We start from the raw sequence: 16,205 nt of genomic DNA, 5'->3' as shown, positions 1-16,205 counted from the left end.
AGTTCATCTCAGGCACCTACAACCACAGAGGAGCCGTGTGACGAATCCACGCCTACGGAGGGGCCTTCTACATCATCTGAAAAGCCTACGAACTCAACACAGCCACCAACCAGCAGTTCGTCTAAGGCACCTACTACCACATCTCAAAAGCCTACGCCCTCAACACAACCACCAACCAGCAGTTCGTCTAAGGCACCTACTACCACATCTGAAAAGCCTACACCCTCAACACAACCACCAACAAGCAGTTCATCTCAGGCACCTACTACCACAGAGGAGCCATGTGACGAATCCACGCCGACGGAGGCACCTACTACAACATCTATAAATCCTACCCCATCAACCCAACCACCAACCAGCAGTTCATCTCAGGCACCTACTACCACATCTGAGAAGCCAACGCCCTCAACGCAACCACCAACCAGCAGTTCGTCTAAGGCACCTACAACCACATCTGAAAAGCCAACGCCCTCAACGCAACCACCAACAAGCAGTTCATCTCAGGCACCAACTACCACATCTCAAAAGCCTACGCCCTCAACACAACCACCAACAAGCAGTTCATCTCAGGCACCTACAACCACAGAGGAGCCGTGTGACGAATCCACGCCTACGGAGGGGCCTTCTACATCATCTGAAAAGCCTACGCCCTCAACACAACCACCAACCAGCAGTTCGTCTAAGGCACCTACTACCACATCTCAAAAGCCTACGCCCTCAACACAACCACCAACAAGCAGTTCATCTCAGGCACCTACAACCACAGAGGAGCCGTGTGACGAATCCACGCCTACGGAGGGGCCTTCTACATCATCTGAGAAGCCTACGAACTCAACACAGCCACCAGCCAGCAGTTCATCTCAGGCATCTACAACCACATCTGAAAAGCCAACGGCCTCAACGCAACCACCAACCAGCAGTTCGTCTAAGGCACCTACTACCACGTCTGAAAAGCCAACGCCCTCAACGCAACCACCAACCAGCAGTTCGTCTAAGGCACCTACTACCACATCTGAAAAGCCTACACCCTCAACACAACCACCCACAAGCAGTTCATCTCAGGCACCTACTACCACAGAGGAGCCATGTGACGAATCCACGCCGACGGAGACACCTACTACAACATCTGAAAAGCCTACGCCATCAACACAGCCACCAACCAGCAGTTCATCTCAGGCACCTACTACAACATCTGAAAAGCCTACGCCCTCAACACAGCCACCAACAAGTAGTTCATCTCAGGCACCTACTACCACAGAGGAGCCATGTGACGAATCCACGCCGACGGAGGCACCTACTACAACATCTATAAATCCTACCCCATCAACCCAACCACCAACCAGCAGTTCATCTCAGGCACCTACTACCACATCTGAGAAGCCAACGCCCTCAACGCAACCACCAACCAGCAGTTCGTCTAAGGCACCTACAACCACATCTGAAAAGCCTACGAACTCAACACAGCCACCAACCAGCAGTTCATCTCAGGCACCTACAACGACATCTGAAAAGCCAACGCCCTCAACGCAACCACCAACAAGCAGTTCATCTCAGGCACCAACTACCACATCTCAAAAGCCTACGCCCTCAACACAACCACCAACAAGCAGTTCATCTCAGGCACCTACAACCACAGAGGAGCCGTGTGACGAATCCACGCCTACGGAGGGGCCTTCTACATCATCTGAAAAGCCTACGAACTCAACACAGCCACCAACCAGCAGTTCGTCTAAGGCACCTACTACCACATCTCAAAAGCCTACGCCCTCAACACAACCACCAACCAGCAGTTCGTCTAAGGCACCTACTACCACATCTCAAAAGCCTACGCCCTCAACACAACCACCAACAAGCAGTTCATCTCAGGCACCTACTACCACAGATGAGCCATGCGAGGAATCCACGCCGACGGAGACACCTACTACAACATCTGAAAAGCCTACGCCATCAACACAGCCGCCAACCAGCAGTTCATCTCAGGCACCTACTACAACATCTGAAAAGCCAACGCCCTCGACGCAACCACCTACGGGCAGTTCGTCTAAGGCACCTACTACCACATCTCAAAAGCCTATGCCGTCAACACAACCGCCAACAAGCAGTTCATCTCAGGCACCTACAACCACAGAGGAGCCGTGTGACGAATCCACGCCTACGGAGGGGCCTTCTACATCATCTGAAAAGCCTACGAACTCAACACAGCCACCAACCAGCAGTTCATCTCAGGCACCTACAACCACATCTGAAAAGCCAACGCCCTCAACGCAACCACCAACCAGCAGTTCGTCTCAGGCACCTACTACCACATCTGAAAAGCCAACGCCCTCAACGCAACCACCAACCAGCAGTTCATCTCAGGCACCTACTACAACATCTGAAAAGCCTACGCCCTCAACACAGCCACCAACAAGTAGTTCATCGCAGGCACCTACTACCACAGAGGAGCCATGTGACGAATCCACGCCGACGGAGGCACCTACTACTACATCTGAAAAGCATACCCCCGCAACACAACCACCAACCAGTAGTACATCTGAGGCTCCTACAACTACCTCTAAAAAGCCTACCCCCTCAACACAGCCACCAACCAATAGTACATCTCAGGCACCTACAAGTACAGAAACGACGCCGAAGGAGGCACCTACTACATCTGAAAAGCCTACGCCTTCAACACAAGCACCAACCAGTAGTACATCTGGGGCTCCTACTAGCACATCTGAAAAGTCTACCCCCTCAACCATTGCAGTATCTTGGTCTCCTATAACTAATACGTCCCATTCATCTACGAATGGATCATCCACGGCAACTTCATCCGAACCACCTGCGACGACATCGTCTAGTAATAGTACAGCACCAGGCACTACTGAGCCGTCAACCACAAGCCGCCCAACAGTGTGTGTATTTTAGTATGTTATAACAGGTTTTTGGGTGTATGTTGCTGCGTATGCAGCAATACTATCTATATTATTGTTATTTAGGTGAAGTTGTTGCTGATATTGTATTGGGTCAATGTCTAAACTCTGATTAAGTAACAATAGTACTTTTTTCTATTAGGGATTGATAAGATTTCTCGGTGGGTGATAAAATGAATCTGATTGTTAGATATTGATTCAACAGTTGGTATGCTGAGGCTTGTAGGTTGGAATGCAGACCAACATAGAATTACGAAAATATGTACATTGCGAAGCCCGTGCAGCATCCAGTACTTGATTTTGTTACAATTAATGATAGGTGTTGCTACATGGAGCACTAGAGCTTGTTGATATTAACGATTAGTTGAGACAAACTGTATCTGTGTTTGCAAGGAACGTTGAACAAGGGGACACTAATTTCGGTGTCGGCTGAAACTTTCTGATACTTTTATAGGAAAATATTGTTTCGTCTGTCAGAACTTTCATAATATATACCCAAGTAGTTTTATAGGTATACGTACCATGTTGCTTAGCTCAACTGGAAGACGACGAAGTGTTTAATTATAATATTCAGTTGTGTTACGGTTAGGAATATTTTTACAAAATATTAAGCAATATTAAATAAAACGAGTGGTTTAATATTCATTTGAAAGCTAGACGTTTTGTTATCAGTGCTCTTTGATTTCTTGGTTAGTGTGTATCATTTACCTACATAGGTATATGTATATGGCTTATAACCCAGAAAATATAATTTATTTTAATGCATTTACTTTGCTTATATTATGATACTTTTACTAAAAAAGTGATTTGTAAATATTGTCTCAATATACGCCTGATTTATTTTTGATATTGTGATTACGTGCTATGAAAAAACAAATATAAGATCTCACATACATGTCCTTTGTACTCTTACAATTAGTATAGTATGTTACATCTACACAGTATACAGTAATGTACAGTAATGTATACAGTAAGGATGTTCACCTTACAGTCTTTCATATCTTGAAACCGCTTCAGGTATCAAAACTTTCAAGAACCACACACCGTACTGAGACGAATCCATATGCACGCAGTACGTGTGATATACATTGCTGGAATGTAATATCCTTTTTATAATTTGCTTTTCTCCGCACCGAATACGCCAATATATTCTTTTATTTTGATATTCAAGCCTATGTATATGTATACTTAGAGACAAAAGAAACAATAATACTGTTGGTTCAATATTAGAAACAAGTGTTTACGGGCACCCAGCGCTGTGCTCAAAGGCAATTGATGATATCATTAGAGCAGAGAGCAAGTAGAATAGTAAGAACCAGAGCACTTGTGTCTTCACATCTATACAGTACTACATAATAGTATCCTTTATCAAGAAGTGAGAACTTGACGCCCGAGAGCAAAGGGGATTTGACATGCATGTTACGACAGTTTTTCCAATTCAATTATAGTTGTGATAACAGCTACCTCATGATATAAAGAACTATAAAGAAGAGAATTATAAAGAACTGCAACTCCTAAACCGCTTATCTGAATATGCTCACTATGTAGTTATAAACATAAAAACGTTATCTAAGTTTGCAATATTCGTATGTTTCTATAATGTATGTATGTAGCTCACACATCATAAGTGCTCTCTGGCATCAAAGATTTGCTTGACTTATTCTGAACTGGTGGAATAATCTGACAATGAAGAAAAACCTCAGCACTCTTAATGAATAGCAAGAGAGTTGAAACTTAAGACGTATACTACTACATCTCCTACCATGATAGGCTCTTTGTTTAGCTAAAAGATAGCGATCGTTTTTGTCACGTTTTGCATGAATGGCTATACAACACGTGTTGTTCAGTCGAGAAACAAGAATAGGGACAACCGACACGGTCCTTCCTCCGCTCGACGAAGCAATCGTTTATTCTATTAGTTGCCAGATGCGAAAGTCAGAGTTCGTTCGAAATTCTGTCTTTTATATTTTTGACAGAAGGGTCCCGCATCTGGCAAGTAGTAACAATTAAATAAAACAATTTCAGTCTTTCGTCAAGCGACGGAAAATAAGTCATAAAATATCTGTGCGGATTCTTGTGAGATATCTCTGTGAGATACTTGTGCGGATTCGCCTTGGTAATTCGGAGTCCCGTTATTCCTCCTGAAACATGGCCTTCGACCAGGGAGGAAAGCAGACTTCCTCCACCACCGTCACCGGGCCACGGGGTGCCTTCCGCCCTTCCAAGGTGATTCAGGGGGATGCTTCTGCCTAGATCGATAGCCAATCGATTCGACTGGTCAACGCCAGAAATCAAGTTGACACCCCTGTATGCGTATCTCGGAGGGGATGAAACCGAAGGAGGAAGTGGACTTCGAAAGCAAAGTCAGTCGTCTTTTAGAATCGTCGAAAAAAGGTCATCTTTTCGAATCGTCAAAGCAATCGAGCAATCGTTTCTTCTTCAAATCGTCGAAACACAGTTAACCGAATCGTCGAAATAACTAGTGATTTTTGATCCGTCAAATATTAAACAATCACTCAAATTTAATTAGGCGAGTAATCTCCGGAATCCGGATCTCGAACACGGCTTACAACCGTGAAGATTTAAATCAATTCGCGACGCGACACGTGTGCATCACCTCAAATGCAACCAACCTATTTCTACGATTCTAAAGTTTCGTATGTGCTTCAAACTATGTTCCGTTTCTCTCTGCGAGTTCGTACTGCCAAAATAACGGCTATTGGCAGTTAGTGTAATGATGTTATGTTCACAGTATTCGTGAAAAATAGAACACAACCTTAACCGTGCTCCAGGCATGGTCTGAAATTAAACAAGAATCCTAGCAACCACGCAACCTAAAACCATCACTTCAAAGATATCGATAGTTCGCATTTGTCAAGGACTTTCATCGGGCATCTTAATATAAATATCTAATTTTATATATTTAGACTATAAGTATTTGGAATCTTCTATACAGGGTGTTTCAGAACTGTATGGCATAACTTTAAGGGGTGATCTTAGACGCCAAAATGAAATGAAGACCAAGAATAACGATTTCGCGTTTGAGGCCTCGCTTGTTATTATAAGCATCTAAAAATCGGGTGAAAACCACCAGAAATGAGTCCGCGCGGAGGCCTCGAGCAGTGCAGGTCACTCACTGTTAACAGTTGATCTGTCCCTTCCCGTGCGTTAAGACTACACTGCCACGCGAATAATCACTGCTTCAGCCCTCCACACGGGCTCATTTCTGGTGATTTGCACCATATCTTTAAATGTTTATAACTAACAAACGAAGTCACAAACGCAAAATCGTTATTCTTCATTTTTGTCTTATTTTGGTGTCTAGAATCATCCCTTAACCCCTCCGTATCTTCTGACGAGATATCTCGTAACCCAGATAACAACTGTTCAACACTTTTGACGAGATATCTCACGACTCAATATCAATCATTTAACATTTATGACAATATATCTCGCGAATGGATACCAAACATTTGACCCTTCTGACGAGGTATCTCACTAGCTAATACGAACTGCTTGACTCTACACGAAATATTTTACAACCAATTGTATTCGTAAAGCAGAAGGAAAGTAATAAATGCAGCTTTTGTTAATTTTCAGAAATTAAGTATATTTATGTTTTACTCGAAACATGGTGTTACGCATAAGACAACATTACAGTTTTTGCAACAATACCGTGTTCCTCAGCGTTTTCCATTCTGTATGCATATGCACAACGTTTCGTTGAGTATTTTTTATTTGTTGTCAGCAATATTTTTGCAGGAAATCATCGTGAATTTAAACGAAGTTAGTGTAGTTTACTTAATTTTCTTCTCCAAGTTTTACGTAGCGTACAATGCTCTTTTAGTAAACCACAAATAATTCCTTCTTTTATTTATAAAGAACTTCTACTCTTCTCATGAAGGCATTGCCGCACTACAAGGAAATTATGTATTGTTATATCAACTAACTGCAAAAAGTACTTCTTGTACCATTTTACGCTCTTATGTAAAAAAGAACATTCCTGAAGCATTTGACCCATGCGATCCACGCCACCTATATATCGATTGTAATTCAGAACAACGTTAGGTTTTTTATACGTTCTCTTGTAGTCCTATCAGTTTTGGTTGACTCTTTGCAACAACCAGTATCAGGTCAGACTCTCGTCAAAAGTTACGAAGAGGTTAAAGTTATGCTGTGCTGTTCAGAAACACCGTGTATAAAATTTTATACTTAAAATTCGATATACAATTGCCAAGGTATAAATTTCTATATTTTTTTCGAGTTTCACGGTTACTTTCCATAGATGACGAGATAATCACTAGTAGTCTGAGTTGGGGTATGTTGCCATACTCTGTAACCCTTGGGGTCATATGGATACTATCTGACCCTTAGGGAATGAAATTACAAGCTTATTGTCGGACTCTTAGGAGACAAAATACAAAAGGCTTAGTCTGTAGGGTTTTTCCAGGAAGAAAGCTAAGGTAATCATTTTTTACCACATCTGTGGCTATGCCATACTATCCACCTCTGAGTCAATCGATGCTTTGACATGGTCCATTGGTTGGGGGAAGACAGCATAGTACTAGGTCACCTGAACATGCAACCTTTTTTTCCTTGCTCGCCTTACACTCCACTGCAAGATCAAACGCCTGCAGATGCTTTGTTTACTTATTTATTCTATTGTACTTCTCAAGGAACTGCCAAATATAGGGTTTCTATGATGGCTACAAAGTATCCTAGATGGACGATACGTATTTCTTGTTGTGATTAATTTTATAGATAACTACATCACGAAGATGTTGAGTACTTAATCATTACAGTATGGCAACATTGTAATATTTTAATAGTTAATAGTTGTAGCACTGAGTTTTATAAGAAAAAAATCTAATGAAAGTATAACCATCCCCAAAAATATTAATTGTATTTTTTATTATTACCATATGTTCAAAGCATCTCAAACTATTAAAAACGTGTTTTTAAACAAATGTGGTAAGGTGAAGGCTACCCTGAATGGCGATTATGACATAAAAAAGGTAGAATGTTACTAGTTTGACCTTTAGAGTTTGAGTTTCATGTGTAACTGTTTAATTGCCTCAACATTCAACATACAGCCTGGTCTTCATTTTACGTGGTGCATTCATTATACAAGTGCTTGTAAACGAGCATCTCCATACATCTTAAGATGCGTTCAAGGTAAAGTGACTTTACCGACGGAATGGATCTTCAAAGTGAACACAAATAAAATAGTAAAAGTGGAAGCGTTTGTATGCGTAACTATAGATGGTCTCTATGGTTACAAATTTGTTCAATATAAGATCCTATACCGAAAAGTGATCTTAATAACCGAAAATTGCCGATATGGCATTATAGGTGTATAACCTAAGAAGACAGTTATCTTTAAGAATAGACCTCGTGCGCCACCTAAGTGACAACCGATGTACTATATACATTTCAAAATTAGTAAATATCAGTAGAGGGAACAAGTGAAGATTTCTAGACGTTGAATCTCGATTACACAAGCGTGACGGTTAAGTCAAGTTCTCAGGGCATTTTTACATTCCTAGCTATGTTAGTTAATTTGCACTGTATAAGTAGATCAGTTCCTTTCACCCACGTCTAGATGAATTTTACTCAATAGGGATTCTCGTGGTCAGGAGCACTTGACGTACAATAAGTTAAACTATAAAACACTGCAGAAAAATTGCGTTAAAATACTATTACAAGAAAGATAATATGTTACTAATTTTAAAGTTATGATTAAATGAATTTTTAACTATCGACTAAATAATTACGAATGTACGACTATGAGAACCCAATGATCGTCAATTGATTGTCCGTTTGTGTAAGGTTACCCAAAAGCTCCTAGTTCGCTTAGTCTACCCCTAATTGATTATTCTATGAATAATTTTTAATTGAATAATAACACATATAAACATGCATTCGATATACATTCAGTTTTATAAGTTTCATTAAAAGAAGATATAAACGAGATATTAAGAGATGAAGATATTAAATGCTAAACATGTGATACAACACCTAAAGGAGTCTTTTCAACTCAAATAACGAAGTTGGGAACACTTTATATATTCACCATTTTACGCGCATCCGATTATTGTGGTTGACTCGTTTCCTCGAGTAGGTACGTCCTACGGATCCTCAAGGGAAAAAGTACTTCGTGTCAGGAAAAGAAAATAAGTGGCACGTGAGACGACGGCTTTGCCTTCTAGAGGCCTCTTCAAACTATGTTAGTTTCATCCAGACAGAACATTAAAGGAAAACAGAATCAAGGAAGCAGCGAAAAATAAACGTTAGTAAGACTCACTAAATAAATTTGACGACATAAATTTTACTGGATTAGTAAAAGATTTATCACGAAAGTTTTTGCGATTTTTCTAAGATTATTATTTTAGAAATTTGTTAATTTGATGCTCGTAAAGTTCAATTTTCATTTTATAAAATAAAGTGCAAAGTATACTACTTTTGATTACAGAATAAACATTATTACAGTTCTGTTAGATTATATAATCAAGGAACAAAAACAAGTATCGAAAGTATCGAAGGATACAGAAAGTGTTCTGTCTTGTTTCTATGGTTTTTTATTTACTTTTGAATATATTCATGTGAGATATTAGATATCGTACAGACTTCTTCCGTGCGTTGAGTTAAAAAATCAAATTTCTTTTTATTTAAAATTGTTCCATATTCCAACAAGTTCTTTATTCAGAAATATAATATACTTTTAATTGTGATCGTCATTCTATTTTAATAATAATACACAATGAGAGAGTGATTTATAAAAATAAATGATAAACATTGCACATACAGTTGTTACAATAACAGTATGTAAAATATAAATCAAAATAAATTATATATCGTCTAGATGATTAATACTTTCCAAATCGCGGAAGAAATTAAGATCTTTATAATCTCTGAATACTTTTAAGCACATAGGCAATACTAATGGCTTTTTATAAGATTTATGATACATGCAGTGATTTACAAAGATGCACAAACTAGATAGAAAGCAAATTAGACAGTCTTTTCAAATGCTAGTTTGTTTGCTATTTTCTTATTCTTGAAGCTTTCCAATGGTAGTAGACATCGGACACGTATGTACATAGAGGTCTATAGAGAGGCAAGACCACAAATCCACAAAACCACAAGATACACGAGAACCGCTAGATAAAATTAAAACGGCACAACGGTTGTATGTACTTTAAAATCAGCAATATTTTACATTTCTGATTTTAAAAGTTTACACAAACAAGTATAAGGAAACCAGACGATGATGAAATAAATATAAAAATACATACATATTTCATGTAATAGTTTCGTCATTTGATTCAGTATTAAATTATACATAGCAGTGGTGGTCAAATCCTATCATGACAGAAGCCACATTTCGCCTATCAGAAATATCTAGACAGTCATATCCTGTATTGAAACGGTATCTTGTATAGTTAAAATATTGTTGATGATATTACTATTATATTAGTTTAAGGATGCGATATTTATGTAGGTAGATAAAAAAGATACTTATTTAAAAAAATTTATTTCCGAGAAAATAGCTTTATTATTATTTTTATACTATTTTCATTAATTTTAATCCAGTAGTAAGAGCCGAGAAATTGCAATAAATATCTAGAAGAGCGGCCTGTCGCATTTTGCTTATATGTAATTCTTGATAAAATGATACCAAATTTAATAAATACAGTTACTATTTATATTCACACTCTATAGATATACATTGTTATTAACCTTTCGCAAGCGTATACACTATCATAATGGAGAAGTTTCCGATATGTATCTATCTTAAGATATGCACTTATGCAACAAAATATGTAGCCAGTAAAGGTGAAAACACCTTTTACGCACCTTTTTCCCCTCTGAAATTAATGTACCTACACACAAACAGTATAAACCATTTTAAGTTCAATTTGACAATCAATATATCCAGCATTTCAAAAGCAATTCAAAAGAGCATAATATATCGAAAAATCAAATAATTAGAGTTTCATATTCTAAATATTTAAATGTCATTATTCAACTGTTTGTGTTTCTAAAGAGAATGTTGCAATTACGAAACTGTAGAGTGTAGAGTATCTCTCGATTTCTCTTGAAAGTTTTTTTTTTTAATATCAAAAAATATGACGAATCTATCTTATAATATAGAGTTGAAATTAGGGAAATTATTATGAATTGAGACATTTCTTAACTAAAAACACCTTGACTATGTTTAAGGGCAATCGAAAGTAAATTAATTAAGCATTTCATTTTCATAGTAAATTAATTGTTCCTTTGTGCATAAAGATTTTTGGGGCAACAAATAGTAATAAGATTTAAGAAACATTAAGAGAAATTAACATGATGAAAAAGCATTCTAGGAAGTAATTAATTCATAATGTAATAATAATTCATACTGTATATACTATTCTTCAAAACATCATGCATACTAACTTTAAATTCATCACCGATATAACAAATTGTATCTCATTAAAACTGCCTAAATCACATTAAGTTCGTAGAATTATGTATAAATTTTGAAAAAGAACTATGAATGAGTTTAGAGTGTGGAGTTAAGAAAAAATGTAAGCAAGATTATTAAGTGTCTGAATCACCTATACTATAAAGTTGTTGACAGTTTAAACTTTGAGATATTATTTTTCGCACGTCACGTATCACCATTCATAGAAAATTTTAAAAATACAGCGGAATATTGAAAGGTTATTAAATTGCTAATTTCTGTCAAAACATTATCAAAGAATTATAGGTAAGTGTATCACAACAAAAAGTTGTAAAAAAAATTCTAAAAATCTATACTTTAATATTTTACCACTTGATGGAGCTTAATTAAAACTTCCATATCCGTCTTTTAATAAAAATTTTTCTAAATAGATTATTGTCCATGAATATTACTAACGCTTGAAAAAATTAACACAAGGTGTGTGTAAAAAATTGTATCAGCAAATGGACCATCATTATGAATAAATTAAAAATTATAATGCTAGCCACAGTATTACCAATCATCCGATTTTACAATACAAAAAAAGTGTCAAAAGCTCGTAATCGGAATACTGAACATTGAATCGAGCATAATACTGTAAAAACGTTTTCTTTGTATACTTCTTTTGCAATGTAGACTAGAAGGAAAGTTATTTATTTTTCCAATTTGGAAATCCGGGACAGCGCGTACGCTGGTCCCGACTACCAAAAATTGTGCGCTCGACATACCCACGTTAGGAGTATTCGCAAGGTTCAGCCCTACCGCAGTGCAATGGAAGGGCCTCGCCCAGAAGGAACCGCCTTCGTGATCACGGTGTCCTCCGCGCCAAGTAAGTTATAATTCCATTCCTTTCTCTATTGATTTTATCAGTTACATCATTGTTTCTCGCCAGCGAGAAATCCCACAGAAATCAAATGTCATCTAGTGGACAATTAACGATCGTAGCTGAAACGCGATTGCCGATCGCGAATCTTTGTTCAACGCGACCATTGACCCATTTTTCAGTTGAAAAGCGCAGGGGTATATCTAAGCTTGCGAACAAAAATGCAATACTTATAGCTGTAAAGCAAAACGGCACAAGTAGTATTGCTAAAAAATCTGAGTATGTATCTTGATTTTTAATTTGGCTTTATGTCTTCAATCTATACGAGAGAATTTGTATTTTGAATAGAAAGAAACTGAATTGAAGGAATGTTTCCCTTAGAAAACGAGAATGTAATAAAATCTAAGTCCATAATGTAGAATTGAGATTCCAAACTTCAAATGCTAACAATATGTCGAAAATAAGAATATGAGACATACTATTTGTCAGTGAAATCGTCATCGAATCGTCACTGAAAATTGTAATATATTGGAGTATATATATAATCGTTCTTTGACTCAAATAGGGGTGTAGATGCTTTGATTTGTAGTAGATTGTAGCAAAAATACATTAAGAAATATATAATTTGAATTCACTTGCCTATGATTCTATTTCTTTTTTTATGGAGTTGTAATGTCGTATCAATTGCTTATAATAATTATGTAAATTATTTGTGAAATATACTTTCAGGTATAATAAATGTAGTTATACCTTTCAAAATAATAGAAGGCTTGCTTTGGCATAAGATAATTTGAAACTTCGTTACTCTTTTTAGATTGTTCCAAAGCAAAATTAATTGTTTTACTTTAACACGCTGACTACATACTATTGGAAAATTTAGTATTATTAATAATAAATGTTTATTTTACTACCGATGTGATATTTACATTCCATGTAGAACCACTTTTGTTTTTATTTAATTTTAACATTGATTTGTAAATTATGTACCTCTGCGTTAGTGTACACTAAACATGTTTAACAGCAATGTGTACCTTGAGAACTAGTTATGATGACTAGTATACCAGTCTTGGGATACAACACAAAACCATTTGGACTACAAGTTATACATATTTATAACTAGTCATTAGTCGTTAATGTGTTATTGCCTATTCTTTCATTTTTTTAATTTATTCTGCTTTATCTAAACTCTTATAGGACATACTACTTACATATATTTATCGTTGGAAAGTAAGTGTACATATCCGAAAGCGTAATAAGCTATTCTAGGAGTAATGCGAAGGATGTTGCAAAGTGTATCAGTATATGAATATCTCTTATAGAATTCATAATTGATTTATGTTTCTAGTAAACACATGCTAATTAAAGATACATAGTACATATACAAGGTTTATCACTTAAACAGTTCAAACTTCAAGCCTTCTTGTAAATAAGTGTATGGTAGTGTATTACACGGACAAATTGCCATAGACGTAAATCGACTTTTTCAAAATTTTGTTCTTACACTTCTCAATGTAAACACGAGTTTTCATTCAGTAAGTGTAAATGAGTGCAAATTAAATGTATGTTGAATTAAATTAGAAAAGCAATGCTATCTGAAAATTCAAAAACTGCTTCTGAAATTTTTAATGGTTTTTAATAAATATTTTTAAAGGTAATGGTAAGGTTTTAACTTACTGAATGTCGTTGTAAAATTAAATACTTAAATCCCTTTATTTAAAGACTTGATACTTCATTTTAAGTTCCTGAGGCAATATTTCTCAATAATTTGGTATAACACAATAATAAAGTTATAGGAAACAATTAAGGCAATAATTTGAGTATATAATAAGAAATTGTTGGATAGAGAAATCTTAATTTTTACGTATAGATCGCTTAAATATCGGAAAACAAATTTGAATTCTTCCAATTTGGATCAGTAGTCTACGTAATTTACGATTACACTAGGTAGTTATAATAAATTAATAGAATTAAATTCTTCTACTTAATATCATTACACATTTTTCAAAAAGGGTTGATAAGTTTCTTTTACCCCATATAACAATCCAAAATTCTTTAAAAAAGTATCAACGTATAATATGTACAGGGTGTTTCATAACATGTGAGACCCACTTCGAGAGTTGATTGTATATTGAAAAACAATGAAAAAAAGTCATACAAACACACATCCTATCTGTCTTCGTTTATGAGATATAATGAATTTCCTGTTTTAATTACTTTTACAGTGCATTTATTTGCAAAATGTTGATTTAAAAATTGCCTAGCTACTTGGCTAGAATGTGGCCAAACCCCATCATGCATAAACCACATACGAAATCTAATATCAACTGGAACTTCCTCTAAGCATGCTCAAAAAATCAACGTACTTTGTGCCTGTTAGTTTCCCATCAAGAAAAAAAGATCCACTTAAAAATTTAATCTTGCTTACGAATTATTGCGGTGTATGGAAAGAGACGCCAAACAGAGAGCTTACTTTCTTTATAAAATTCATTATATATATATTTTACACTCTTCCTTTTATCTGACCTATTTTCAATCTCGATTAAGTTTGCGATTAACATCAACGAAGGTCTCAGATCACCATGATTAAAGCAAAGAGAACACATACGATCGATACGATTCTTGTTTATAAATAATCAGGATTATGTAAACCGATAGTGATCGATTCGATGTGAGCCTTCGCACATAAACATGACATCGTCATTGAAACTTGCTTTGTCGAAAAAGTTTTGAGTAAAAATGAGTTCTCCAACTCTAAGGAAACAATGGTACAATATGAACCTTGAAATCATTGAATTTCAGTTTCCTTCGTCGACGAGAAGAGCACAATATCGTGCTTTAAATTTCACGAGCGTTGGGGTTGTAGAACCTGTTGAGGAAGAATTTGCGTAATAGCACGTTTGGAGCCAAGGAGGTCACTACTTCGAAGTGTATCTTTATATGATTCACCTACTTTTATAATTTCGCCCTTTTTTTAGCAGGACCAAATCCGCTACCCTGATCTACTTTTCTCGCTTGTAAGATTTATAATGACCGTGAAAAACGATGAAGCTTGCTCCAGAAAACTTAATTTCACGACACAGTTGGAAATGGATTACAATCTTAAAATAATGTTGTACTTTTTTTAATTATCGTGGAATTAAAGCTTCTTTATTGTGAATTTAAAATTAAAACCAGACGAGTTAACTCTTACTTCAATAATTACGATCTACAGCAGACCTAATTGACAGACATTTCGAGAACAGTTATTTTTATGTGCAACGTTTCGAAAACTATGCTAGTGTCGGAAAACTATTAATACCATGATGAAGTATAGGAAAGAATATTACCCTTCATATTTGATTTGGAAAAAATGGAAAATGTATGGCAATTCATGATGTAAATTCGAAAAATTAAATACATACTTTGGAAGAAATGAAGAAATGAGATTGTGGAATTAATAAGTTTAAATAGTTTACACAAGACAAAATATTGAATATCAAAAACACATTTTGTAAACAGTTTTCAAATAATCCATTTATCAGTTCTGCGCATTCTTTATCGATATGTAAATATTAATTTCGATATTTAAATTTATTTAAATTCATTTATTCAAATAAATATTTAAATAAATACAAATTTATTTAAAGTTTCATTTAAATTTCAAAACTGTAATAATATTTCTATTATTATACTATATACATATAAATTATCGCACTACAATTTCTATGCTGTTCATTATTTTACTCAGTCACTGGATCGATCCATAAACCCCTCGCTTAAATAATCTTCAAAACTAATATGCTTCAAACAACTATATCATAAATTCTACCTCCACACGGTTCTATCAGTCTGAATTTTATAGCAGCTGAACTAGGTATGTAATAAATTTATGCCTAGCTTAAGAAAGATTGATTGTATCTAATCCCATAAATAAACCTTTTGTCTTATATGTTGCATATAAGTACACATAACTAAGTTGTAAGCTCTCAAAGATGCTATAACTCAG

General features: G+C 36.1%; 1 protein-coding gene and 1 non-coding gene across 3 annotated transcripts in view; both read right to left on the bottom strand.

Moving 5' to 3' along the window:
- Positions 1 to 16,205, bottom strand: part of Numb (NUMB endocytic adaptor protein) — a 102,754-nt gene that overhangs the window by 73,252 nt on the left and 13,297 nt on the right. The window lies entirely within an intron of this gene.
- LOC143186406 (U1 spliceosomal RNA) lies at positions 12,072 to 12,234 on the bottom strand. Its single transcript, XR_013003044.1, has one exon. It is a non-coding gene; the product is annotated as a U1 spliceosomal RNA (small nuclear RNA).

Source organism: Calliopsis andreniformis, chromosome 12 (assembly GCF_051401765.1).
Source record: "Calliopsis andreniformis isolate RMS-2024a chromosome 12, iyCalAndr_principal, whole genome shotgun sequence".
In the NCBI taxonomy this organism is placed as follows: domain Eukaryota; kingdom Metazoa; phylum Arthropoda; class Insecta; order Hymenoptera; family Andrenidae; genus Calliopsis; species Calliopsis andreniformis.
Note: the sequence above shows the minus strand (reverse complement) of the source record. Positions and strands in the feature narration are given on the sequence as shown.